Source organism: Bos grunniens, chromosome 21 (genome assembly GCF_055505025.1).
Source record: "Bos grunniens cultivar Pamir isolate PY7600 chromosome 21, Bosgru_T2T1.0, whole genome shotgun sequence".
Taxonomy (NCBI): domain Eukaryota; kingdom Metazoa; phylum Chordata; class Mammalia; order Artiodactyla; family Bovidae; genus Bos; species Bos grunniens.
This window is the reverse complement of record NC_141185.1, coordinates 43,098,874-43,126,471: the sequence shown is the minus strand read 5'-3', so window position 1 is coordinate 43,126,471 and position 27,598 is coordinate 43,098,874. Positions and strand designations below refer to the sequence as shown.

At 44.1% G+C, this 27,598-nt stretch overlaps 1 long non-coding RNA gene across 1 annotated transcript in view; it reads right to left on the bottom strand.

Annotated features, from left to right (window-relative positions):
- Positions 1-4,831: 4,831 nt before the first annotated feature.
- LOC147349522 (uncharacterized) overlaps positions 4,832-27,598 on the bottom strand; it is a 63,223-nt gene continuing 40,456 nt past the window's right edge. Inside the window, exon 2 of the long non-coding RNA XR_015149916.1 lies at positions 4,832-5,619. This is a non-coding gene — a long non-coding RNA (uncharacterized LOC147349522). The remainder of the gene's footprint in view (positions 5,620-27,598) is intronic.

Genomic DNA, 27,598 nt, shown 5'->3' with positions numbered 1-27,598 from the left:
AAATCAGGTCCTTCTTGAGTATCTATTAGAGATACAGATTTCTGTGTGTATGTGGAAGGAAGATAGGAGATAATGATTTTGGATTATCTATTACAGATACAGATTTCTCAATATGTTTGAGATACAATTTTCTTTGTATATTTGAAAGGAAAGAAGGAAGACAGAGATAATCCTTGTGGATTCCCTATTACAGACACAGATTTCTGTGTATATGTTAGACCTGACCTCCTAATTGATCCTTGCTCTTGCACTTTTTCTTGGAAATCTATGTGTTTGAATTCTCAGTTTCTTTTTGATTTATAAATGTTTTCCTTTGTTTCTCATTTTTTTATTTTGCCCAGTTCAGTCGCTCAGTCGTGTCCGACTCCTTGCGACCCCATGAATTGCAGCACGCCAGGCCTCCCTGTCCATCACCAACTCCCAGAGTTCACTCAAACGCACATCCTTCGAGTTGGTGATGCCATCCAGCCATCTCATCCTCTGTCATCCCCTTCTCCTCCTGCCCCCAATCCCTCCCAGCATCAGAGTCTTTTCCAATGAGTCAGCTCTTCGCATGAGGTGGCCACAGTACTGGAGTTTCAGCTTTAGCATCATTCTTTCCAAAGAACACCCAGGACCGATCTCCTTCAGAATGGACTGGTTGGATCTCCTTGCAGTCCAAGGGACTCTCAAGAGTCTTCTCCAACACCACAGTTCAAAAGCATCAATTCTTCGGTGCTCAGCTTTCTTCACAGTCCAACTCTCACATCCATACATGACCATAGGAAAAACCATAGCCTTGACTAGACGGACCTTTGTTGGCAAAGTAATGTCTCTGCTTTTGAATATGCTATCTAGGTTAGTCATAACTTTCCTTCCAAGGAGTAAGCGTCTTTTAATTTCATGGCTGCAATCACCATCTGCAGTGATTTTGGAGCCCAGAAAAATAAAGTCTGACACTGTTTCCCCATCTATTTGCCATGAAGTGATGGGACCAGATGCCATGATCTTAGTTTTATGAATGTTGAGCTTTAAGCCAACTTTTTTACTCTCCTCTTTCACGTTCATTAAGAGGCTTTTCAGTTCCTCTTCACTTTCTGCCATAAGGGTGGTGTCATCTGCATAACTGAGGTTATTGATATTTCTCCTGGCAATCTTGATTCCAGCTTGTGCTTCTTCCAGCCCAGCATTTCTCATGATGTACTCTGCATATAATTTAAATAAGCAGGGCGAAAATATGTAGCCTTGACGTACTCCTGTCCCAATTTGGAACCAGTCTGTTGTTCCATGTCCAGTTCTAACTCTTGCTTCCTGACCTGCATATAGGTTTCTCAAGAGGCAGGTCAGGTAGTCTGGTATTCCCATCTCTTTCAGAATTTTCCACAGTTTCCTGTGATCCACACAGTCAAAGGCTTTGGCATAGTCAATAAAGCAGAAATAGATGTTTTTCTGGAACTCTCTTGCTTTTTGCATGATCCAGCAGATGTTCGCAATTTGATCTCTGGTTCCTCTGCCTTTTCTAAAACCAGCTTGAACATCAGGAAGTTCATGGTTCACGTATTGCTGAAGCCTGGCTTGGAGAATTTTGAGCATTGCTTTACTAGCGTGTGAGATGAGTGCAATTGTGCAGTAGTTTGAGCATTCTTTGGCATTGCCTTTCTTTGGGATTGGAATGAAAACTGACCCTTTCCAGTCCTGTGGCCACTGCTGAGTTTTCCAAATTTGCTGGCATATTGAGTGCAGCATTTTCACAATATCATTTTTCAGGATTTGGAATAGCTCAACTGGAATTCCATCACCTCCACTAGCTTTGTTCGTAGTGATGCTTTCTAAGGCCCAGTTGACTTCACATCCCAGGATGTCTGGCTCTAGGTGAGTGATCACACCATCGTGATTATCTGGGTCGTGAAGATCTTTTTTGTACAGTTGTTCTGTGTATTCTTGCCACCTTTTCTTTTCACTAAGTGTATGATGCTCCAAAGTCCATTCTGTGGAGACAATTGACCTGATTTCATAATTTCAGTGGCAGTTCCTTAAGTCTGAGAAATAGCCCATTGTATATATGTACCACATCTTTAAGACTGCATCTGTGGATGGACCTCTTCTCATGCCTGTCTCTTGGCATCTGGAGGTCCCACTGCAAATGAACGTTGGGGTGCATGAATCGTTCTCAGTGATAGTTTTTCATAACAGAGGCCCAAGTGTGAATATTAAATTCCTAGGCTTAGCTCTCTTGAAATTTTTAGTTTTGGCCTGTGGAGGCTGTTCTTTTTAGGGGCTGTTGTCAATGTCCATTCCCACGGGACTTGTTGGGGGGTTCTGTCATCTCCCTGCCATCTCCACCATTTACTGTTTGCAGACAGTCAGGATGGTCGTTCTGTCAGGTGGGATTTGATTTCTTGTTGTCATTTTGATTGCCATTCCTCCTGTCATATTTAGGGGTTGCTGAGCATCTTGGTTCTGGATAATTGGATTTGGGTTCTTTTTCTTTTTTTTTTCATTAAAGGGTGTGAGCAAAATTTACCTGTTGCCATTGGCTTGTTGGAAGTTGGCTGTTTTTGGAATTTATTTCTGCAAAACCTGCTGAAAGACCTTTCCTGAGGCAGCCATCCCTAAGGGCACCACTGCTGCTGCTAAGTCGCTTCAGTCGTGTCCGACTCTCTGAGACCCCATAGACGGCAGCCCACCAGGCTTCCCCGTCCCTGGGATTCTCCAGGCAAGAACATTGGAGTGGGTTGCCATTTCCTTCTCCAATGCATGAAAGTGAAAAGTGAAAGGGAAGTCGCTCAGTCGTGTCCGACTCCTAGTGACCCCATGGACTGCAGCCTACCAGGCTCCTCCATCCATGGGATTTTCCAGGCAAAAGTGCTGGAGTGGGGTGCCATTGCCTTCTCCGAAGGGCACCACAGGCCTTGTGAATTCAAAGTGCAGTTAGAACCGTCATCACGTTGTGGTTACAGCAATGTCCACAAGGTGGCAGCACTTCTTCATGCCCATGTTTGGTTCCACCTGCAACCAGAACCTTAGGGGAGTTGGCTTCCTGGGCCGTGAATTAGAGTGGAATATGACTGAGCAAACACCCAAGGGTTTGCGTCTCACTACTTCTTACCCCTAAAGCTTTACCCCTCCCCTCCAGACTCATGCCTATCTGGTGGGTGCCTAGGAGGCTGCACTCTCAGGAAGGAGGCTTCAGTTGGCATCCCCAACACCAGGACCCTGGACACTTGGTGACTTTACTCTGTATCCTGGAGGCCAGAGGGTCAGGCCACCATCGTCAGGGTGCACTAGGGATTCTGGTCTCAGCCAGAAAAAAACAGTACAGGTTTAAGAGGCGTCTCTATGAAGGGCACCCTGCTGGGCCATTTCGACCCCACCACAGGCCAGCCCTGGGACTCAAGTTTCCTCTGGTTCAGTGATGGGATAAGAGCCCAACTCTCGGAGGTTGGAGGGAATAAAGTAGGCATTACTTCTTTTTCCTTTTCTTTTTCTTAGTCTCATCCCTATGCTCTGTTGAAGTCTAGTAGATCTGTTGAAATCTAGTAGATCTGAAGTTTTGTGCTTGTCCTCAGTGTACAACAAAATGATTTGGTTATGACAGATACATTCAGCATACGTGTAGTTGTTTTGATTTTTTTTTTCCCATGGAGTTTATTGAACAAGGTCCAGTAAAGTTCTCTATTCTAATCATCAGGTGATACAGATTTTTTGTACATGTGCAAGGAATCCAAGGAATAGTCCTTGTAGATTATTTGTTCCAGCGACACATTTCTATGTATATATTAGAGATAAATACTTCTGTGTATATGTGCATGGAAGGAAGGAAGACCAGAGATAAGCCTTGTGGATTAGCTCATACAGATAGAGATTTCTGGATTTATGTTGGATATACAGATTTCAGTGCCTATGTGAAAGGAAGGAAGGACAGAGGGAAGAAAGGGAGGAGGAGATAATCCTTGTGGATTATCTATTTCAGACACAGATTTCTATGAATACATTAGTACTGACCTCCTAATTCATCCCTGGCTCTTTCCCTCACCGCCCCTACCACCCCACCCCCCACCCCCCACCCCCCCCCTTTGGAATTCTGGGTTTGTGTATGCATCTCTGGATGACAATATACAGCTTTGACGTACTCCGTTTCCTATTTGGAACCAGTCTGTTGTTCCATGTCCAGTTCTAACTGTTGCTTCCTGACCTGCATACAAATTTCTCAAGAGGCAGATCAGGTAGTCTGGTATTCCCATCTCTTTCGGAATTTCCCACAGTTTCTTGTGATCCACACAGTCAAAGGCTTTGGCATAGTCAATAAAGCAGAAGTAGATGTTTTTCTGGAACTCTCTTGCTTTTTTGATGATCCAGCGGATGTTGGCAATTTGATCTCTGGTTCCTCTGCCTTTTCTAAAACCAGCTTGAACATCAGGAAGTTCACAGTTCACATATTGCTGAAGCCTGGCTTGGAGAATTTTGAGCATTACTTTACTAGCATGTGAGATGAGTGCAATTGTGTGGTAGTTTGAGCATTCTTTGGCATTGCCTTTCTTTGGGATTGGAATGAAAACTGACCTTTTCCAGTCCTGTGGCCACTGCTGAGTTTTCCAAATTTGCTGGCATATTGAGTGCAGCATTTTCACAGCATCATCTTTCAGGATTTGAAATAGCTCAACTGGAATTCCATCACCTCCACTAGCTTTGTTCGTAGTGATGCTTTCTAAGGCCCACTTGACTTCACATTCCAGGATGTCTGGCTCTAGGTCAGTGATCACACCATCGTGATTATCTGGGTCGTGAAGATCTTTTTTGTATAGTTCTTCTGTGTATTCTTGCCATCTCTTCTTAATATCTTCTGCTTCTGTTAGGTCCATACCATTTCTGTCCTTTATCGAGCCCATCTTTGCATAAAATGTTCCTTTGGTATCTCTACTTTTCTTGAAGAGATCTCTAGTCTTTCCCATTCTGTTGTTTTCCTCTATTTCTTTGCATTGATCGCTGAAGAAGGCTTTATCTCGTCTTGCTATTCTTTGGAACTCTGCATTTAGATGTTTATATCTTTCCTTTTCTTCTTTGCTTTTCGCTTCTCTTCTTTTCACAGCTATTTGTAAGGCCTCCCCAGACAGCCATTTTGCTTTTTTGCATTTCTTTTCCATGGGGATGGTCTTGATCCCTGTCTCCTGTACAATATCACGAACCTCATTCCATAGTTCATCAGGACTCTATCTATCAGATCTAGTCCCTTAAATCTATTTCTCACTTCCACTGTATAATCATAAGGGATTTGATTTAGGTCATACCTGAATGGTCTAGTGGTTTTCCCTACTTTCTTCAATTTAAGTCTGAACTTGGCAATAAGGAGTTCATGGTCTGAGCCACAGTCAGCTCCCGGTCTTGTTTTTGCTGACTGTATAGAGCTTCTCCATCTTTGGCTGCAAAGAATATAATCAATCTGATTTCGGTGTTGACCATCTGGTGATGTCCACGTATAGAGTCTTCTCTTGTGTTGTTGGAAGAGGGTATTTGTTATGACCAGTGCATTTTCTTGGCAAAACTCTATTAGCCTTTGCCCTGCTTCATTCAGTACTCCAAGGCCAAATTTGCCTATTACGCCAGGTGTTTCTTGACTTCCTACTTTTGCATTCCAGTCCCCTATAATGAAAAGGACATCTTTTTAGGGCGTTAGTTCTGAAAGGTGAAAGTGGAGAGTGAAAAAGTTGGCTTAAAGCTCAACATTCAGAAAACGAAGATCATGGCATCCGGTCCCATCACTCCATGGGAAATAGATGGGGAAACAGTGGAAACAGTGTCAGACTTTATTTTTCTGGGCTCCAAAATCACTGCAGATGGTGACTGCAGCCATGAAATTAAAAGACGCTTACTCCTTGAAAGGAAAGTTATGACCAACCTAGATAGCATATTCAAAATCAGAGACATTACTTTGCCAACAAAGGTCCATCTAGTCAAGGCTATCGTTTTTCCTGTGGTCATGTATGGATGTGAGAGTTGGACTGTGAAGAAGGCTGAGCGCCGAAGAATTGATGCTTTTGAACTGTGGTGTTGGAGAAGACTCTTGAGAGTCCCTTGGACTGCAAGGAGATCCAACCAGTCCATTCTGAAGGAGATCAGCCCTGGGATTTCTTTGGAAGGAATGATGCTAAAGCTGAAACTCCAGTACTTTGGCCACCTCATGCAAAGAGTTGACTTATTGGAAAAGATTCTGATGCTGGAGGGATTGGGGGCAGGAGGAGAAGGGGACAACAGAGGATGAGATGGCTGGATGGCATCACTGACTCGATGGACGTGAGTCTGAGTGAACTCCGGGAGTTGGTGATGGACAGGGAGACCTGGCGTGCTGCAATTCATGGGGTCGCAAAGAGTCAGACACGACTGAGTGAGTGATCTGATCTGATGCAACTCAGAGTCTCTATGTTGTAAACGACTTTCTCTTTTTTTCAGTTTTGCCCTCCGGGACATCTGCTATTTTCTTCCTCTGTTGCTGATTTCTCTTAGCATATTTTCCTCCAAGGTCCATAACTGTGGGGACCATTGGCCTAATTTCATAATTTCAGTGTCGATTTTTCAAGTCTGAGTGAATAGCCCATTTTATATTTGTACCACATTTTTTTTAATATTTCATCTGTCATTGGACCTTGTCTTGGGTCTGTGTCTTTGCAATTGGAGGTACCACTGCAGTGAACATTGGGGTACATTTTTCCTTTTGCATGATGGTTTTTCATACTATAGGCCAGGTGAGAGTATTAGAATCCTAGGTTTAGCTGTCTTGAAGTTTTTTCTTCTGGCCTGTGGAGGCTGTCCCTTCAAGGGGTTGTTTCCCATGTCTGTTCTCAGGGAACATGAAGAGGGTTCCTTCATCTTGTTGCATCAGTTCAGTTGCTCAGTTGTGTCCAAATCTGCCACCCTATGGACTGCAGCATGCCAGGCCTCCCTGTCCATCACCAATTCCCGGAGCTTGCTCAAACTCATGTCCATTGCGTTGGTGATGCCATCCAACCATCTCATCCTCTGTCGTCCCCTTTTCCTTCCGCCTTCGATCTTTCCTAGCATCAGGGTCTATTCAAATGAGTCAGTTCTTCGCATGAGGTGGCCAGAGTATTGGAGTTTCAGCATCAGTCCTTCCAGTGAATATTCAGGACTGATTTCCTTTAGGATTGACTGGTTGGATCTCCTTGCACTGCAAGGGACTCTCAAGAATCTTCTCCAACACCACAGTTCAAAAGCTACAGTTCTTTAGCACTCAGCTTTTTTTATAGTCCAACTCTCACATCCATACATGACTACTGGAAAAAACATAGCCTTGACTAGACGGACCTTTGTTGGCAAAGTAATGTCTCTTCTTTTTAATATGTTGTCCAGGTTGGTCATAACTTTTCTTCCAAGGAGTATGTGTCTTTTAATTTCATGGCTGCAGTCACCATCTTGTTGCATGGAGAAAACCAATTCTGACTCCATGTTGAAAACTGTTTTTTTTTTTTTTTACTTGCTTTTCATTGCTTTAATTATTATAATTGCACTCAATGACTTGCCTGGAGGTCCCTATCCCCCTGCCTGACTGTAAACTAAAGTGCCTTTGTTCAGCTCAGGGAGAGAGAATTTGTCCCTGCCCACCTGTAAATAGAAGAGATTAACACAGCCTTTCAGAATGCTTTTCATTCCCTTCGAAATGTTTTGCAAGACTGAAGACCCTCTCAATTTACTTCCCCACTGCATCTCCCTCTCCTTCTGCCTTTTGATTTTAGTTCCTCATTGTTTGTTTCTCTCTGGTCTTGAGATGCTAATCTGCCATCTTCTCAGTGTGCTGGCTCCCCAATTAAAGTCCCTTCCTTGCCTCAACACCTCATCTCTTAGATTCATTGGCCTATTGTGTGGTGAGCAGCGTGAGCTTGGACTCAGGAACAATTTGGCTTAGCCAGCCAGGACCCTTGTTGCTCGTGGCTAGCCGGCCCCAATTAGGGAATACTGGGGCAAGACCCTAGCAGCTGCTGGGACCGTTTGTCCTTGGAAGGAAAGTTATGACCAACCTAGATAGCATATTCAAAAGCAGAGATATTACTTTGCCAACAAAGGTTTGTCTAGTCAAGGCTATGGTTTTTCCTGTGGTCATGTATGGATGTGAGAGTTGGACTGTGAAGAAGGCTGAACGCCGAAGAATTGATGCTTTTGAAGTGTGGTGCTGGAGAAGACTTGAGAGTCCCTTGGACTACAAGGAGATCCAACCAGTCCATTCTGAAGGAGATCAGCCCTGGGATTTCTTTGGAAGGAATGATGCTAAAGCTGAAACTCCAGTACTTTGGCCACCTCATGCGAAGAGTTGACTCATTGGAAAAGACTCTGATGCTGGGAGGGATTGGGGGCAAGAGGAGAAGGGGACGACAGAGGATGAGATGGCTGGATGGCATCACTGACTCGATGGACGTGAGTCTGAGTGAACTCCGGGAGTTGGTGATGGACAGGGAGGCCTGGCGTGCTGCGATTCATGGGGTCGCAAAGAGTCGGACACGACTGAGCAACTACTGAAGTTCTTTAAGATTCACTGAAGTGGCACCAGGTACCCCCAGCACTTGACAGTTGAGACAAGGAACTGACAAACTTCTAGAGTCCAGGTACTCAATTTCATTTGTAGGGTAAGTATACACAATTCAATAGCGGTTCAGCCAGTATAATGTTTTTTTGTGTTAAGAGCCAATCGGTTCGATTTTGGAGGGCAAGTTGCTCCAGTGTGCACATGGGAACATATTTCCCCCTCAGTCTGAGCTTTTCCTTTACAGGATAAACAAATTTGGTTGGGTACCCACTTGCAGAGGGGAGGTGTTGTTGGACTCTACCTTGAACAGGTTCATTGGGAACTAGCCTCATGGGGCATGCCCACGACAGTTGCAAGTACCTCACTTGTAGGGTAAATGTATTTACCTAATTTGGGAACTGATCCAATTGGAACTGGTTCATTTGGGAGGTAAATCTTATAGGGGTGGGTAGCCTAGTTGGAATTAGTTTGTTTTATAGGGTAAATTTATTACCCGATCTGGGAATCAGTTCATCTGGATGCATGGATGCTGGAATCTATGCCGGTTTTGTTGGAATCTGTCTGGGCCTTCTGTGTTTGACATATACAGCTAAGAAAAATGGGAAAACTTTCATCTGTCCCAAAGTTAAGATCTATGGGGGTGCACATTAGATACGTTAAGATCAGGAGAACAAAGCCCCTGAATGGTTCAAAATTAAACAATCTGGCCTCATAGTCACCCACGAGCTGAGTGTCAGCAAACAGGCCTCTAGTTAGACACAGGCTGACCATTTGCCCAGGTGCCTCATAGACAACATGAGCTGAGTGTCTGCCTAGAGGCCTCACAGACACACACAAGATGAGTCAGTCTTCAGGTTTGTAGTTAGACAGGAGCTGAGTGTCTGCCTACAGGTCTCATAGACATACACGAGATGAGCGTCTGCCTGGAGGCCTCAAAGATAAACACAAGCTGAGCATCTGACAAGAGGCCTGTATATAGACAGTCTAAGCATCTGCCTAGAGGCTACATAGACTCACACAAGCTAAGCGTGTGCCTAGAGAACTCATAGACACATATGAGCTGAGCTTCTGAATGGAGGCCTCATAGAAACACAGGAGGTAAGCATCTGACTAGAGGCCTCACAGATACACACATGAGCTGAGATCCTGACCAGAGGTCTCATAGACAGACAATAGGCGAGTGTCAGCATAGAGATCTCAGAGATACACATGGGTTGAGCATTATTTTCAGATGTCTAGGTAAACATGAGCTGAGTGTCAGCCTACAGACGTCATAGACACACACAACCTGAGCATTGGCCTATAGGCCTCTATATAGACACAGGCTGAGCATTAGTTTAGAGATCTAATAGTCACACTGAAGTTGAATGTCAGTGAGAGGCCACTGTAGAGACACAGGCTGAGAATCTGCCTAGAGGTGTATACACACACACACACACACACACGAGCTCAGCATCTGCCTAGAGACCTTGTAGACACATAAGACCTGAGGGTCTGCTTAGAGGCCTCATAGACACAGCTCCTCTCGGCCCTCCTGTGCCCATGCAGCCACCGCTCCTTGGACATGGGTGGCGGAGAGGAGATACCCCTCGTCCAAGGTAAGGAGCAGTGGCTGCACTTTGCTGGAGCAGCCATGAAAAAATACCCCACGTCCAAGGTAAGAGAAACCCAAGTAAGATGGGTGTTGCGAGAGGGCAGACACACTGAAACCATAATCACAGAAAACTAGTCAATCTAATCACACGGACCACAGCCTTGTCTAACTCAATGAAACCAAGCCATGCCCTGGGGGGGCCACCCAAGATGGGCGGGTCATGGTGGAGAGGTCTGACAGAATGTGGTCCACTGGAGAAGGGAATGGCAAACCACTTTAGTATTCTTGCCTTGAGAACCCCATGAACAGTATGAAAAGGCAGAATGATAGGATGCTGAAAGAGGAACTCCCCAGGTCAGTAGGTGCCCAATAGGCTACAGGAGATAAATGGAGAAATAACTCCAGAAAGAATGAAGGATTGGAGCCTAAGCGTGATAGAAGCAAGGTCCGATGCTATAAAGAGCATTATTGCATAGGAACCTGGAATGTCAGGTCCATGAATCAAGGCAAATTGGAAGTGGTCACACAATAGATGGCAAGAGTGAATGTCGACATTCTACGAATCAGCGAACTCAAATGGACTGGAATGGGTGAATTTAACTCAGATGACCTTTATAGCTACTACTGCGGGCAGGAATCCCTCAGAAGAATTGGAGTAGCCATCATGGTCAACAAAAGAGTCCAAAATGCAGTTCTTGGATGCAATCTCAAAAACGACAGAATGATCTCTGTTCGTTTCCAAGGCAAACCATTCAATATCACAGTAATCCAAGTCTATGCCCCAATCAGTAATGCTGAAGAGGCTGAAGTTAAATGGTTCTATGAAGACCTACAAGACCTTTTAGAACTAACACCCCAAAAAGATGTCCTTTTCAATATAGGGGACTGGAATGCAAAGGTAGGAAATCAAGAAACACCTGGCGAAACAGGCAAATTTGGCCTTGGAGTATGGAATGAAACAGGGCAAAGGCTAATAGAGTTTTGCCAAGAGAACGCACTAGTCATAGCAAACACCCTCTTCCAGCAACACAAGAGGAGACTCTACACATGGACATCACCAGATGGTCAACACTGAAATCAGACTGATTATATTCTTTGCAGCTAAAGATGGAGAAACTCTATACAGTCAGCAAAAACAAGACCGGGAGCTGACTGTGGCTCAGATCATGAACTCCTTATTGCCAAATTCAGACTTAAATTGAAGAAAGTAGGGAAAACCACTAGACCATTCAGGTATGACCTAAAGCAAAACCCTTATGATTATACAGTGGAAGTGAGAAATAGATTTAAGGGACTAGATTTGATAGAATTCTTGATGAACTATGGACGGAGGTTCGTGACATTGTACAGGAGACAGGAATCAAGACCATCCCCATGGAAAAGAAATGCAAAAAAGCAAAATGGCTGTCTGGGGAGGCCTTACAAATAGCTATGAAAAGAAGAGAAGTGAAAAGCAAAGGAGAAAAGGAAAGATATAAGCATCTAAATGCAGATTTTCAAAGAATAGCAAGGAGAGTTAAGAAAGCCTTCCTTAGTGATCAATGCAAAGAAATAGAGGGAAACAATAGAGTGGGAAAGAGTAGAGATCTCTTCAAGGAAAATTAGAGATACCAAGGGAACATTTCATGCAAAGATGGGCTCGATAAAGGACAGAAATGGTATGGACCTAACAGAAGCAGAAGATATTAAGAAGAGGTGGCAAGAATACACAGAAGAACTGTACAAAAAAGATCTTCACGACCCAGATAATCACAATGGTGTGATCACTGACCTAGAGCCAGACATCCTGGAATGTGAAGTAAGTGGGCCTTAGTAAGCATCACTATGAACAAAACTAGTGGAGGTGATGGAATTCCAGTTGAGCTATTTCAAATCCTGAAAGATGATGCTGTGAAAGTGCTGCACTCAATATGCCAGCAAATTTGGAAAACTCAGCAGTGGCCACAGAACTGGAAAAGGTCAGTTTTCATTCCAATCTCAAAAAAGGCAATGCCAAAGAATGCTCGAACTACCACACAATTGCACTCATCTCATATGCTAGTAAAGTAATGCTCAAAATTCTCCAAGCCAAAAAAAAAAAAATTCTCCAAGCCAGGCTTCAGCAATACGTGAACCATGAACTTCCTGATGTTCAAGCTGGTTTTAGAAAAGGCAGAGGAACCAGAGATCAAATTGCCAACATCTGCTGGATCATCAAAAAAGCAAGAGAGTTCCAGGAAAACATCTATTTCTGCTTTATTGACTATGCCAAAGCCTTTGACTGTGTGAATCACAACAAACTGTGGAAAATTCTTCAAGAGATGGGAATACCAGACCACCTGACCTGCCTCTTAAGAAACCTGTATGCAGGTCAGGAAGCAACAGTTAGAACTGGACATGGAACAACAGACTGGTTCCAAATAGGAAAAGGAGTACATCAAGGCTGTGTATTGTCACCTTGCTTATTTAACTTCTATGCAGAGTACATCATGAGAAACGTTGGGCTGGAAGAAGCACAAGGTGGAATCAAGATTGCCAGGAGAAATGTCAATAACCTCAGATATGCAGATGACACCATCCTTATGGCAGAAAGTGAAGAGGAACTAAAAAGCCTCTTGATGAACATGAAAGAGGAGAGAGAAAAAGTTGGCTTAAAGCTCAATATTCAGAAAACGAAGATCATGGCATCTGGTCCCATCACTTCATAGGAAATAGATGGGGAAACAGTGTCAGACTTTATTTTCTGGGGCTCCAAAATCACTGCAGATGGTGACTGCAGCCATGAAATTAAAAGACGCTTACTCCTTGGAAGGAAAGTTATGACCAACCTAGACAGCATATTGAAAAGCAGAGACATTACTTTGCCAACAAAGGTCCGTCTAGTCAAGGCTCTGGTTTTTCCAGTAGTCACGTATGAACGTGAGAGTTGGACTGTAAAGAAAGCTGAGTGCCGAAGAATTGATGCTTTTGAACTGTAGTGTTGGAGAAGACTTGAGAGTCCCTTGGACTGCAAGGAGATCCAACCAGTCCATTCTAAAGGAGATTAGTCCTGTGTGTTCTTTGGAAAGAATGATGCTAAAGCTGAAACTCCAGTACTTTGGCCACCTCATGGGAAGAGTTGACTCATTGGAAAAGACTCTGATGCTGGCAGGGATTGGGGGCAAGAGGAGAAGGGGACGACAGAGGATGAGATGGCTGGATGGCATCACCAACTCGAAGGATGTGAGTTTGAGTGAATTCCGGGAGTTGGTGATGGACAGAGAGGCCTGGCGTGCTGCAGTTCATGGGGTTGCAAAGAGTCGGACATGACTGAGCGACTGCCTAGAGGCTTCATATATACCCATGAGCTGAGCTTACTCCTATAGACCTCATAGAAACACAGGAGTTGAGCATCTTACTAAAGCCCTCATAGACACACGAACTGAGTGTCTGCCCAGAGTCCTCAGAGACACACAGGAGCTGAGCATCTGCCTCGAGGCCTCGTGGACACACTGAGCTGGACCTATGGCCAGAGGCTTCAGCAGACAACTGCCCTCAGGAAAGGTCCTGCGGCAGTTATTGCAGAAATTCCAAACACAACTGACTTTTAAGAAGCCAATTTCAAAGGTCAATTTTCCTCACACCCTTTAAGGAAAGAACCCAAACGGCCACAGGACAAGATGCTCAGCATCCTGAATTATTACAGGAGCAGTGCTGATCAAAATGACAACAAGAAATCCAATCCTGACAGAATGGCCATCCTAACTGTCTGCAAACAGTGCATGGAGGAGAGAGCTGCGAGATGATGGAACTCCCCCTTCACGTTCCCTGTGAACACACACTGGCGACAGCCACAGGCCAGAGCAAAACATCTCAGGAGAGCTAAACTTGGGATTCTCGTACCCACGCCTCGGCTTATATCACGAAAAACCGCCATTGAAAATGACACACGCACCCAACGTTCACTGCAGTGGTTCCTCCAGTTGCCAAGACACAGGCCCAAGAATAGGTTCACTGACAGATGAAATCTTAAAGTCATGTGGTACATATATACAAAGAGCTATCACTCAGACTTGAAACCCCACTTCTGAAATTATGAAATTAGGCCAACAGTCCCAACAAGGATGGGCCTTGGAGGAAAATACACTTAAGAGAAGTTAGCAACAGAGAAAGAAAATAGCAGATGATGTCCCTTGAGGGTAAAACTGAAAGAATGAGATACAGAGGAAGTAATTTACAACATAAGAAGAAACTCTCAGTTGCAAACACAAAGAGTTCAAAAAAAAAAAAAAAAAACAGGAAAGGGCCAGGGATATCGAATTAGGAGGTTGGTATTAATGTATACAAAGAAATCTGTATCTGTAGTAGATAATCCACAGGATTATTTCCTCCTCCTTTCCTTCCATCCTTCCTTCCTTTCACATAGGCACTGAAATCTGTGTACCTAACCTACCTCCAGAAATCTGTATCTGTATGAGCTAATCCACAAGGATTATATCCTCCCTTCCTTCCTTCTGAGAGGGTTACAGGCAGGAACGCTAGGGTCCCCCAAACTGAGGAAATAGGCTGCAAGTGTCAGACTTTTTAAATCTCTTTCTTAAGTGACAGGAGGAAACAAACTGCAAGTGTTGGACTGTTTTTTGCCTCGGCTCTACAAAATTAAAAGGTTTCTTTTAAGATTGTGTTGCCATGATGACACCTCATTCCACCTGAACTTAACTTTTCTCAAACCTTGAGAGGACCCATGCCTTTTTCTTATGGAAATGTTTTGCTTAAGCTTTTCTTAAGCTATGTTAATGAACTATGTATTTACATTAGACTCTTTCTTCAAGTCAGTTCTGCCTGAGACTCAGAACCAATGATGGCTCAACAAGCCAGGACGTTTCACTCATGGAAATGTTCTCTTAAGCTATGTTAATTAAACTATGTATTTGCTTGGAAAACTGCCTTTCATCAAAATTCATGTCAGTTGTTTTATGGCCCTGGATGACTCAACTTGTGCCAATGTTACCTCAAAATGCATGTTGTGGGTGAGGGGCCTGGTGCCTCTCTCTGAGTTTTGAGGTATTTCCTTTCTCTAATTAGCAGCTCGCTGATAGATATATAACTTCTTGCTAAAAACTAACAAGGGGGCACTCTTTCTTGCCCCCTTCTGATGTCTATGTCAGATGCTTTCTCTATCTCTTTTATGCTTTAATAAAACTTTATTACACAAAAGCTCTGAGTGATCAAGCCTCATCTCTGGCCCCAGATTGAATTCCTCTCCTCCGGAGGCCAAGAATCCCGGCGTCATTCACGGTGCATTGTGGCAACCTTTCACTTCCATGCACATATACACAGAAGTATTTGTTTCTAACATATTCATAGAAATCTACCACTGGAATAGATAAGCTACAAGGACTACTTCTTTGGTTCCTTGCACATGTACAAAAAATCTGTATCTCTAATACATACTCCACAGGGACCTGAAGATCAGAATAGAGAACTTTACTGAACCTTGTTCAATAAACTGTATGGCAAATAAACACTACACATATGCTGAATATATCTGTCATAACTGAATCAGCTCATTGTACACTGAGGACAAACACAAAACTGCAAATGGACTAGACTTCAACATAGCATCAGCATGAGACTAAGGAAAGGAAAGAAAAGTAATTCCTACTTTATTCCCTGCCTCCTCCAAGACTTGGGCTGTTATCCCATCCCTGGACCCTGACTAGGCTTGAGTCCCAGGGCTGGACTGGGGATGGGTAGAGATAGCACAGCAGGGTGCCCATCACTGATACTCCTCTTAAACTTGTACCGTTTGGTTTGTCCTGTCCTGGACCAGAATCCCTAGTGAACCCAAATCCTACTGGCCCAACCCTCTGACTTTGAGAAACACAGAAAATCACCCAGACCCCAGGTCTCCTGGTGCTTGGGTCCCCAGCTCAAGACTCCTTCCTGAGAGTGCAGCCACCTAGGCATCTCAGCAGGGAGTGGTGCCCTAAGTAGGCATGAGGCTACAGGGGAGGAGTGAAGCTTCAAGGGGGAAGAGATGGTGATATAGAAGGGCTTGAATGTTTGCTCAGGCACATTCCACTCTAATTCACAGCCCAGGAAGTCGACTTTCCTTAAGGCTCTGGTTGCATGCCCAACGAGAGTTGGGCATGAAGAAGTGCTGCCGCCTTGTGGACATATCCTGTAATGACAACTTGCCCACCAGTACTGACCGGCATCTCCAATTCAAAAGGCCGGTGGGGTTGCTAATGACAGCTGCCCTCAGGAAAGGTCCTGGGGTAGGCATTGCAGAAATGAATTCCAAACACAACTGACTTTCAAGAAGCTAATTTCAAACGTCAATTTTCCTTGCACCCTTTTAGGAAAGGAAAAAAAGAAAAACCCAGATGCCTACAGGATAAGATGAGGACATGAGCTGAGAGTCTTTCTAGATGCCTCATAGTCACAGATGAGGTGAGCATCTGCCTTGAGGCCTCATAGACACACATGAATTGAGCAAGAGCATTGAGGCCTCTAGATAGACACGAGCTGAGCATCTGCCTAGAAGCCTTATAGTCAAACATGCGGTCAGCATTTGCTTAGAGGTCCCATAACAAGAGAGATGCTGTTTGTGTATGTCATAATTGAATCAGGTGGCTGTACACTGCTGCTGCTGCTAAGTCGCTTCAGTTGTGTCTGACTCTGTGCGACCCCACAGACAGGAGCCCACCAGGCTCCACTGTCCCTGGGATTCTCCAGGCAAGAACACTGGAGTGGGTTGCCATTTCCTTCTCCAATGTATGAAAGTGAAGTCGCTCAGTCGTGTCTGACTCTTCACAACCCCATGCGCTGCAGCCTACCAGGCTCCTCCGTCCATGGGATTTTCCAGGCAAGAGTACTGGAGTGGGTTGCCATTGCCTTCTCCAGGCTGTACACTAACCTGAAGCAAAAAACTAGAGATTGAAGAAAAGTGAAAGAAAGAAAAGGAATGCCTATTTTCTTTCCTCTGAACTCCCTGCCTTGGGCTGTTAACCCATCCCTGGAGCCTGAGTAGGCTTGGGTCCCATGGCTGGACTAGATGGGGATGAGACAGCCGGGCAGGGTGTCCTTAATTGACCTCCCTTTTAAACCCATACTGTCTGAATTGGTGGGCTGGGAACAAAGTCCCCATGGCACCCAAAAGATGGTGGCTCAGTCCTCTGACCTCCAGGACCGTGGAAAATTCACCTCACTTCTCGATCTCCTCATGGTGGGGTCCCCAGTTCTAGCCTTCTTCCTGAGATGCAGCCTCCCAGGCACCTCAGCAGGGTGCTGGGGCCCAGGTGGGGAGGTGTCCACAGGAGAGGGTGGAGCTTTAGGGGGAAGAAGTAGTGAGACACAAGCTCTTGAGTGTTTGCTCACACTTTCCACCATAATTCACAGCCCAGGAAGCCAGTTTTTCCCACAGATCTCTGTGCTCCAGGAACAACAGTTGGGCATGAAAAGATGCTGCTGTCCTGTGGACATTTCCTATGAATACAACTCGACCAGGAGTGCTTAATTGCAAGTCCAGTTCACAAGATTAAGGGGCTTTTAATGAGAGCTGCCCTCAGGAAATATCCTATGGTGGGCACTGCAGAAAAATTTCCAAACACATTCAACTTTCAAGAAGTCAATTGGGACATGTAAATTTCCTCAAATCCTTTATGGAAAAGAAAGAAGAAGAAAAAAAAACCAAATGGCCACAGAACAAGATGTTCAGCATCGTAATTATTACAGGAGGAATGACAATCAAAACAATAACAAGAAATCAAATCCCCCCCCAAAAAAGAAATTAAATCCCACCAGTCAGAATGGACACTCTCAAAGGTCTACAAACAGTAAAAGCAGGAGAGAGCCAGGACATGATTGAACCCCACTACACGGTTGGTGGGGATGGACATTGCCATCACCTCTAGAGAAGACAGCCTCAGCATGCCAAAAGATAAACCATTGAAGAAAGCAAAGCCTAGTATCTGACATCCACGCCTGGGCCTATATCCCTGAGAAACCATCATTCAAAAAGACACATGCACCCCAACATTCACTGCTGCACTACTTACTATAGCCAAGACACAGAACCACAAGATGTCCTCTGACAAAATAAAGCTTATTGCAGATGTGGTACATAAATACATTGGTATTAGCACACAAAAGCAGCACTAAAATTATGAAATTATGCACCACAAGGATAGACCTTGGAGGATCATACACTAACTGTATTCAGCCAGGCAGGAAGAGAATAGCATATGATGTTCCTTCTAGGCAAATAAAAAAAGTGATATATACAAACTAATTTACAACACAAAAGAGATTCTGAAAATTTAAAAATAATTAAGGAATTACCAAAAAAAAGAATAGCCATGGATGAATTATGAATTAAGGACTAACGTATACACAGAAATCTGTATCTGTAAGAGATATTTCACAAGGATTATCTCCTTCCTTCCCTTCCCTCCTTACTTCTACCTTCCTTCTACATATACACTTAAATCTGTATCTCTAACATATACACCAAAAACTGTATCTGTAATAGATGATCTACAATAAATATCTCCTTCCTTCCACATATACACAAATCTGTACCTGATGAGATGGTTGGATGACATCACCAACTTAATGGACATGAGATTGAGCAAGCTCCAGGAGATGGTGAAGGACAGGGAAGCCTAGCATGCTGCAGTCCATGGTGTCTCAAAGAGTCAGACATGACTGAGTGTCTGAACAACAAAAAATAGATAATTCAAAGGATTATCTCCTTCCTCCTTTCTTTTACATATACAAAAAATCTGTATCTCTAATAGATACTAGGGGTTGCTTGGTGGCTCAAAGGTAAATAATATGACGGCGATGTGGGAGCCTGCCTTCAACTCCTGGATCCAAAAGATCTCCAGAAGGGAATAGTTACCCACTCCAATTTTCATACCTGGAGAATCCGTGAAAAGAGGAACCCAGAGGGTTACAGTCCTTGGTGTCACATACAGTCAGAATGGATACTTCAGAAGGACATAATATTCAGCACAGGGAGCTTGCTTAACCTTGTTCAGTAATCTTTATGGCAAAAAAATTGAAAAAATAACAGATATGCTGTATGTATATGTCATAACTGAATCAGGAGCCTGTACACTGACATCAAGCACAAAACTGCAAAACAAATATAGGTCAACATTGTATCGGCATGAGATTAAAGAAAAGAGAAGACTATTGCCTATTTTATCCCCTCTGATCTCCCTGACTTGGGCTGCTTTCCAATCCCTGGAACCTGACCAGGCTTGGTCCCCATGATCGGACTGGAGAGGGGTTGAGACAGTCAGGGTGGGTGCCCTTAATATCGCCCTTCTTAAACCTGACTGTCTGGTTTGCTCTGGCTGGGACCATAGACCCTAGTGCACCCAAAGGATGGTGGCTTGACGCTGTAGCCACAAGGACCTTGGAAAAGTCACCTAGCCTCCAGGTCTGCTGGTTCTGGGTTCCCCAGCTGAAATCTCTTTCCAGAGTGCAGCCTCCTAGGCACCTAAGCAGAAAGCAGTGTCCCAGGTTGGGATGAGTCTGAAAGGAAGGGTGAAGCCTTAAGGGGAAGAAGCAGTGAGACACAAGGACTTGGGTGTTTCTCAGGCACATTCCACTCTTATTCACAGCCCAGGAAGCTGGCTTTCCTGAAGTCTCAGTTTGCCTGAAGAACCACAGTTGGACTGGGGGCTTCCTTGGTAGCTCAGCTGGTAAAGAATCTGCCTGCAGTGCAGGATACCCCGGTTTGATTCCTGGGTCAGGAAGATTCCCTGGAGAAGGGAAAAGCTACCCGCTCCAGTATTCTTGGGCTTCCCTGGTGGCTCAGCTGGTAAAGATTCCTCCTGCAATGCGGGAGGCCTGGGTTTGATCCCTGGGTTGAGCTATCCCCTGGAGGAGGGCATGGCAACCCACTCCAGTATTCTTGCCTGAAGAATCCCTATGGAAAGGGTAGCCTAGCAGGCTACAGTCCATGAGGTTGCAGAGTGGGACTCGACTGAGGGACTAAGCACCAAGTTGGACATGAAATAGTGCTGCCGCCTCGTGGACATTTCCTGTAACTACAGCTTAAACGCCTTGCTTACTGGCACCTCCATTCACAAGGACTGTGGGGTTGCTAATGACAGCTGCCCTCAGGAAAGGTCCTTGGGCAGTTATTGCAGAAATAAAGTCCAAACACAACTGACTTTCAAGAAGCCAACTGCAACAGGTACATTTTCTTCTCACACTTTAAGGAAAAACAAAGAAAATAATCCCCAGAAGGACATAGGATGAGATGCTCAGCATCCCTAATTATTACATGAGGAATACCAATCAAAATAACAACAAGAAATCTAATCACACTAGTCAGAATGGTCATACTAAGAAGTCTACAGATAAATGCAGTAGTGGGCTGGCAAGAGAGGTCACACCCCCTGCTCCCTGCCTGACTCTGTCGGTGGGATTGACGTTGGCAACAGCCACTGAAAGCACAGCCTCCCCACGCAAGGAAAAAAAACTTTCAAGAGTCAAGCCTAGGGTCTGACACACCCACACCTGGTCATACATCCCTTGAAAGACATGATTTCAAAAGACACATGCTCCCCAACGTTCACTGCAGCACTACTTATAGCAGCTGAGACACAGACATGAGAAAATGTCCACCGACAGATTAAAGATTAAAGAAAATGTGGTACACATATATAGTGGGCTATTCCTCATCCATGAAAAGCCACCACTGAAATTATGAGATTATGTCATCGGTCACTACAAGAATGGACTTTGGAGGATCATACACTAAATGAAGTCAGCTAGAGACAGACGAAGATAAAATAATATGATATCTCTTACAGGCAAAATTTTAAAAATATACAAAGGAACTCATTTAAAACACAAAATACTCGCTGAGAATTCAGTCACAATCAATCTCAAAAAAGTAACAATAAATGGGCAGGGATAAAATCAGAGGTCCAGAATAACATATACACAGCAATATGTATCTGTAATGATAATCCCCCCTTCAAGGATCACTGCCTTGTCGTGGAAAAGGGACTTGCATAACTCACTGAAGCTATGAGCCACGCCACCCAGCATGAATGGGTCATACCGGAGAGTTCTGACAAAACATGATCCACTGGAGGAGAGAATAGCAGACCACTCCAGTATACTTGTTGTGAGAAACTCATGAACCTGCTGTTAAAAAATCTAGTGGATGCGATGGAATTCCAGTACAGCTGTTCAAAACCGTAAAGAATGATGCATCAAGGTGTTGCATTCAATATGTCAGCAAATCTGGAAGACCCATCAGTGGCCACAGGACTGGAAAAGGTCAATCCTCATCCCAATTCCCAAGAAGGGTAGTACTAAAGATGTGCTAACTATCAGACAGTTGCAGTCATCTCCCATGCTAGTAAGATCAATGCTTAAAATCTTGCATGCTAGGCTTCAGCATTATGTGAACCAAGGACTTCAAGATGTCCAAGCTGGGTTTAGGAAAAGAAGAGGAACTAGAGATCAAATTGCCAGCATTCGTTGGATCATACAGAAAGCAAGGGAATTCCAGAAAAACATCTACCTCTGTTTCATCAACTACACTGACTGTGTGGATCATAACAAACTGTGGAAAGCTCTTAAAGAGATAGGAATGAATACCAGACTATCTTACCTGTCTCCTGAGAAACCTGGATGCGAATCAAGAAACAGTAGTTAGAACCCTGTATGGAACAACTGATGGGTTCAAGATTGAGAAAGGAGGATGACAGGGCTGACTGTTGTCATCCAGTTTCTTTAACCTATATGCTGAGCACATCATGAGCAATGCCGGGCTGGATGAGTTACAAGCAGGAGTCAAGATAAGTGGGAGAAACATCAACAATCCCAGATATGTGAATGATACCACTCTAATGGCAGAAAGTGAAGAGGAACTAAAGAGCCTCTTGATGAGGGTGAAGGAGCAGAGTGAAAGAGCTTGCTTAAAACTCTGTATTAAAAATACTGAGATCATGGCATCTGGCCCCATTGCTTAATGGCAAATAGAAGGGGACAAGGTGGAAGTAGTGACAGATTTCCTCTTCTTGGGCTCCAAAATCACTGTGGATGGTGATTGCAGTCATGAGGTGAGAAGATGATCGTTTCTTGGCAGGGAAGCCATGACAGACCTAGAAAGTGTGTTGAAAAGCAGAGACATTACTGTGCCAACAAAGGTCCAAATAGTCAAGGCTACTGTCTTCCCATTGGTCACATACGGTTGTGAGAGCTGGACCATGAAGAAGGCAGAATGCCAAAGAACTGTTGCCTTCAAACTATGGTCCTGGAGAATACTCGTGAAAGTCCCTTGGACAGCAAGGAGATCACACCAGTCAATCTTAAGGGAAATCAACCCTGAATACTTATTTGAAGGAGTGATGCTGAAGCTCCAGAATTTTGGTCATCTTACACAAACAGCCAACTCATCGGAAAAGTCCCTGATGCTGGGAAAGATTGAGAGCAGAAGAAGAGGGTGTCAGAGGATGACATGGTTGGATGGAATCACCAGTGCAATGGACATGAACTTGGGCAAATTTGGGGAGATGGTCAGGGCCAAGGATGCCTGGTGTGCTGAGGTCCATGGGGTTGCAAAGAGTCGGCCATGAAAGAACTAAACAGATATCTCTTCAAAGAAGACATACAGATGGCCAACAAACACATGAAAAGATGCTCAACATTACTCATTATCAGAGAAATGCAAATCAGAACACAATGAGGTACCATCTCACGCCGGTCAGAATGGCTGCTATCCAAAAGTCTACAACAATAAATGCTGGAGAAGGTGTGGAGAAAAGAGGACCCTCTTACACTGTTGCTGGGAATGCAAACTAGTACAGCCACCATGGAAAACAGTGTAGAGATTCCTTAAAAAACTGGAAATAGCCATATGACCCAGCAATCCCACCGCTGGGCATATACACTGAGGAAACCAGAAATGAAAGAGACACGTGTACCCCAATGTTCATCACAGCACTGTTTACAATAGCTAGGACATGGAAGCAACCTATATGTCTGTCAGCAGATGAATGGATAAGAAAGCTGTGGTACATATACACAATGGAATATGACTCGCTATTAAAAAGAATGCATTTGAATCAGTTCTAATGAGGTGGTTGAAACTGGAGCCTATTATACAGAATGAAGTAAGCCAGAAAGAAAAACACCAACACAGTATATTAATGCATATATATGGAATTTAGAAAGATGGTAATGATGATGCTATATGCAAGACAGCAAAAGAGACACAGATGTAAAGAACAGACTTTTGGACTCTGTGGGAAAAGGTGAGGGTGGGATTATTTGAGTGAATAACATTGAAACATGTATTTTATCATATGTGAAACAGATCATCATTCCAGGTTTGATGCATGAGACAGGACGCTCAGGGCTGGTGCACTGGGACGACCCTGAGGGATGAGATGGGGAGGGAGGTGGGAGTGGGGTTCAGGATGGGGGACACATGTACACTCATGGCTGATGCTGTGAAAGTGCTGCACTCAATATGCCAGCAAATTTGGAAAACTCAGCAGTGGCCACAGGACTGGAAAAGGTCAGTTTTCATTCTAATCCCAAAGAAAGGCAATGCCAAAGAATGCTCAAACTACTGCACAATTGCACTCTTCTCACACGCTAGTAAAGTAATGCCCAAAATTCTCCAAGCCAGGCTTCAGCAATACGTGAACCGTGAACTTCCTGATGTTCAAGCAGGTTTTAGAAAAGGCAGAGGAACCAGAGATCAAATTGCAAACATCCGCTGGATCATGGAAAAAGCAAGAGAGTTCCAGAAAAACATCTATTTCTGCTTTATTGACTATGCCAAAGCCTTTGACTGTGTGGATCACAATAAACTGTGGAAAATTCTGAAAGAGATGGGAATACCAGACCACCTGATCTGCCTCTTGAGAAATTTGTATGCAGGTCAGGAAGCAACAGTTAGAACTGAACATGGAACAACAGACTGGTTCCAAATAGGAAAAGGAGTACGTCAAGGCTGTATATTGTCACCCTGCTTATTTAATTTATATGCAGAGTACATCATGAGAAACGCTGGACTGGAAGAAACACAAGCTGGAATCAAGATTGCTGGGAGAAATCTCAATAACCTCAGATATGCAGATGACACCACCCTTATGGCAGAAAGTGAAGAGGAACTGAAAAGCCTCTTGATGAAAGTGAAAGAGGAGAGTGAAAAAGTTGGCTTAAAGCTCAACATTCAGAAAATGAAGATCATGGCATCTGGTCCCACCACTTCATGGGAAATAGATGGGGAAACAGTGGAAACAGTGTCAGACTTTATTTTTTGGGGCTCCAAAATCACTGCAGATGGTGACTGCAGCCATGAAATTAAAAGACGCTTACTCCTTGGAAGGAAAGTTATGACCAACCTAGATAGCATATTCAAAATCGGAGACATTACTTTGCCAACAAAGGTTTGTCTAGTCAAGGCTATCGTTTTTCCTGTGGTCATGGGATGTGAGAGTTGGACTGTGAAGAAGGCTGAGCACTGAAGAATTGATGCTTTTGAACTGTGGTGTTGGAGAAGACTCTTGAGAGTCCCTTGGACTGCAAGGAGATCCAACCAGTCCATTCTAAAGGAGATCAGCCCTGGGTGTCCTTTGGAAGGACTGATGCTGAAGCTGAAACTCCAGTACTTTGGCCACCTCATGTGAAGAGTTGACTCATTGGAAAAGACTCTGATGCTGGGAGGGATTGGGGGCAGGAGGAGAAGGGGACGACAGAGGATGAGATGGCTGGATGGCATCACTGACTTGATGGACGTGAGTCTGAGTGAACTCCAGGAGTTGGTGATGGACAGGGAGACCTGGCGTGCTGCGATTCATGGGGTTGCAAAGAGTCGGACACGACTGAGCAACTGATCTGATCTGATGGCAAAAACCACTACAATATTGTAAAGTAATTAGCCTCCAATTAAAATAAATAAATTTACAAAAAAGAATTGTCATCTTCACACACACACACACACACAGTCGGCCATGAGTGGGCAACCGAACAACAATGATACCACAAGGATTATCCTCTCCTTACTCTCTTCCTTTCAAATATACACAGAAATCTGTATCTCTTATATATACAAAGAAATCTACCTCTGTCAGTGTTATAACTATCTGTTATAGAAAATTCATAAAGATTGTCTCCTCTCTTCCTTTCTTCCACAATCACAAAAAAATCTGTATATCTAATAGATTATCCAGAAGGACATGATTTTCAGCAGAGCGAACTTTGCTCAACCTTCTGAAATAACTTACGGCAAAATAATCCCCCCAAAAAGTGATAGGCTGTATGTATGTGTCATCATTGAATCAGGCGGCTGTTACTGACAAGAAGTGCAAAACTGGAGATTAAAGAAAAGTAAAAGATCATCGAAAAAGCAAGAGAGTTCCAGAAAAATATCTACTTCTGCTTCATTGACTATGCCAAAGCCTTTGACTGTGTGGATCACAACAAACTGAGGAAAATTCTTAAAGAGATGGGAATACCAGATCACCTGACCTGCCTCCTGAGAAATCTGTATGCAGGTCAGGAAGCAAGTTAGAACTGGACATGGAACAACAGACTGGTTCCAAATCAGGACAGGAGTACATCAAGGCTGTATATTGTCACCCTGCTTATTTAACTTAGATGAAGAGTACATCATGAGAAATGCTGAGCTGGATGAAGCACAAGCTGGAATCAAGATTGCCAGGAGAAATCTCAATAACCTCAGATATGCAGATGACACCACCCTTATGGCAGAAAGCAAAGAAGAACTAAAGAGCCTCTTGATGAAAGTGAAAGAAGAGAGTGAAACAGCTGGCTTAAAACTCAACATTAATAAAACTAAGATCATGGCATCTGGTCCCATCACTTCATGGCAAATATATGGGGAAACAATGGAAACAGTGAGAGACTTTATTGTTTTGGGCTCCAAAATGACTGCAGATGGTGACTGCAGCCATGAAATTAAAAGATGCTTGCTCCTTGGAAGAAAAGTTATGACCTACCTAGACAGCATATTAAAAAGCAGAGACATTACTTTGCCAACAAAGGTCCATCTGGTCAAAGCTATGATTTATCCAATAGTCATGTATAGATGTGAGAATTGGACTATAAAAAAAGCTGAGTGCTGAAAAATTGATGCTTTTTAACTGTGGTGTTGGAGAAGACTCTTGAGAATCCCTTGGACTGCAAGGAGATCCAACCAGTCCATCCTAAAGGAAATCAGTCCTGAATATTCATTGGAAGGACTGATGCTGAAGCTGAAACTCCAATACGTTGGCCATCTAATGTGAAGAACTGACTCATTGGAAAAGACTCTGATACTGGGAAAGATTGACGGCAGGAGGAGAAGAGGATGACAGAGGATGAGATGGTTGGATGGCGTCACCAACTCAATGGACATGAGTTTGAGTAAACTCCATTAGTTGGTGAAGGAGAGGGAAGCTTGGCGTGCTGCAGTCCATGGGGTCACAAACAGTTGGACACGACTGAGTGACTGAACTGAAAAGAAGGAAAAGGAATGCCCATTTGTTCCCTCCAACCTCCCTGACTTGGGCTCTATCCCATCCCTGGATCCTGAGCAGGCATGGGTGCCCATGCTGGACTGGATGGGGTACAGACAGCAGGCAGCGTGCTGGTAATAGAGCAGCCCCCCAAAAAACTGTACTGTCTGGTTTGCTTGGTTGGGAACAGAGTCCCAGGGCACCTGAAGGATGGTGGCCCAATCCTCTGACCTCCAGGACCCTGGAAAATCACCTAACTCAAGGTCTCCTGGTGCTCTGGTGCCCAATTCAATCTGCCTTCCTGACAGTGGAGCCTCCTTGGCCCCTGAGCAGGGTGCTGTGGCTCAGGTTGGGAGGAGTCTAGAGGGGAGGGGTGAAGATTTAGGGGGAAGACGTACTGAGACCATGCCCTTGAGTGCTTCCTCAGGCACTTTCCACTATAATTCACAACCCAGGAAGCTGGTTTTCTGTAAGGACCTCCTTGCAAGGGGAATAAGAGTTGGGCAGGCAGAATTGCTATTGCCTTGTGGACATTTCCTGTAATTACAACTTGACCAGCAGTGTGCACTTGCACCTCCAATTCACAATTCTTGGGGGGCTGTTAATGACAAGTTACCCTCAGGAAAGATCTTGGGCAGGTGTTGCAGAAATATATTCCAAACAGAATCGACATTCAAATAGCCACTATGACAGATAAAGATCCTAGATTCTTTATGGAAAACAAACAACCAACCAACCAACCACAGGACATAATGATCAGTGAGGGGAATGACAAAACAGCAAGAAATCAAATCCCGTCAGTCAGAATGGACATTGTCACATGTCTACAAACAGTAAATGTAGGAGAGAGCCAGGAGATGGTTGAACCCCACTACATGGTTGGTGAGAATGGACATTGCCAGCAGCCCTTAGAAAAGACAGTCTTCACATGCCAAAGGAAAAATCCTTTCGGACAAGCTAAACCTAGTATTGTCATTCCTCCTGTAATAATTAGATGCTGAACGGCTTGTCCTGTGGCCATTT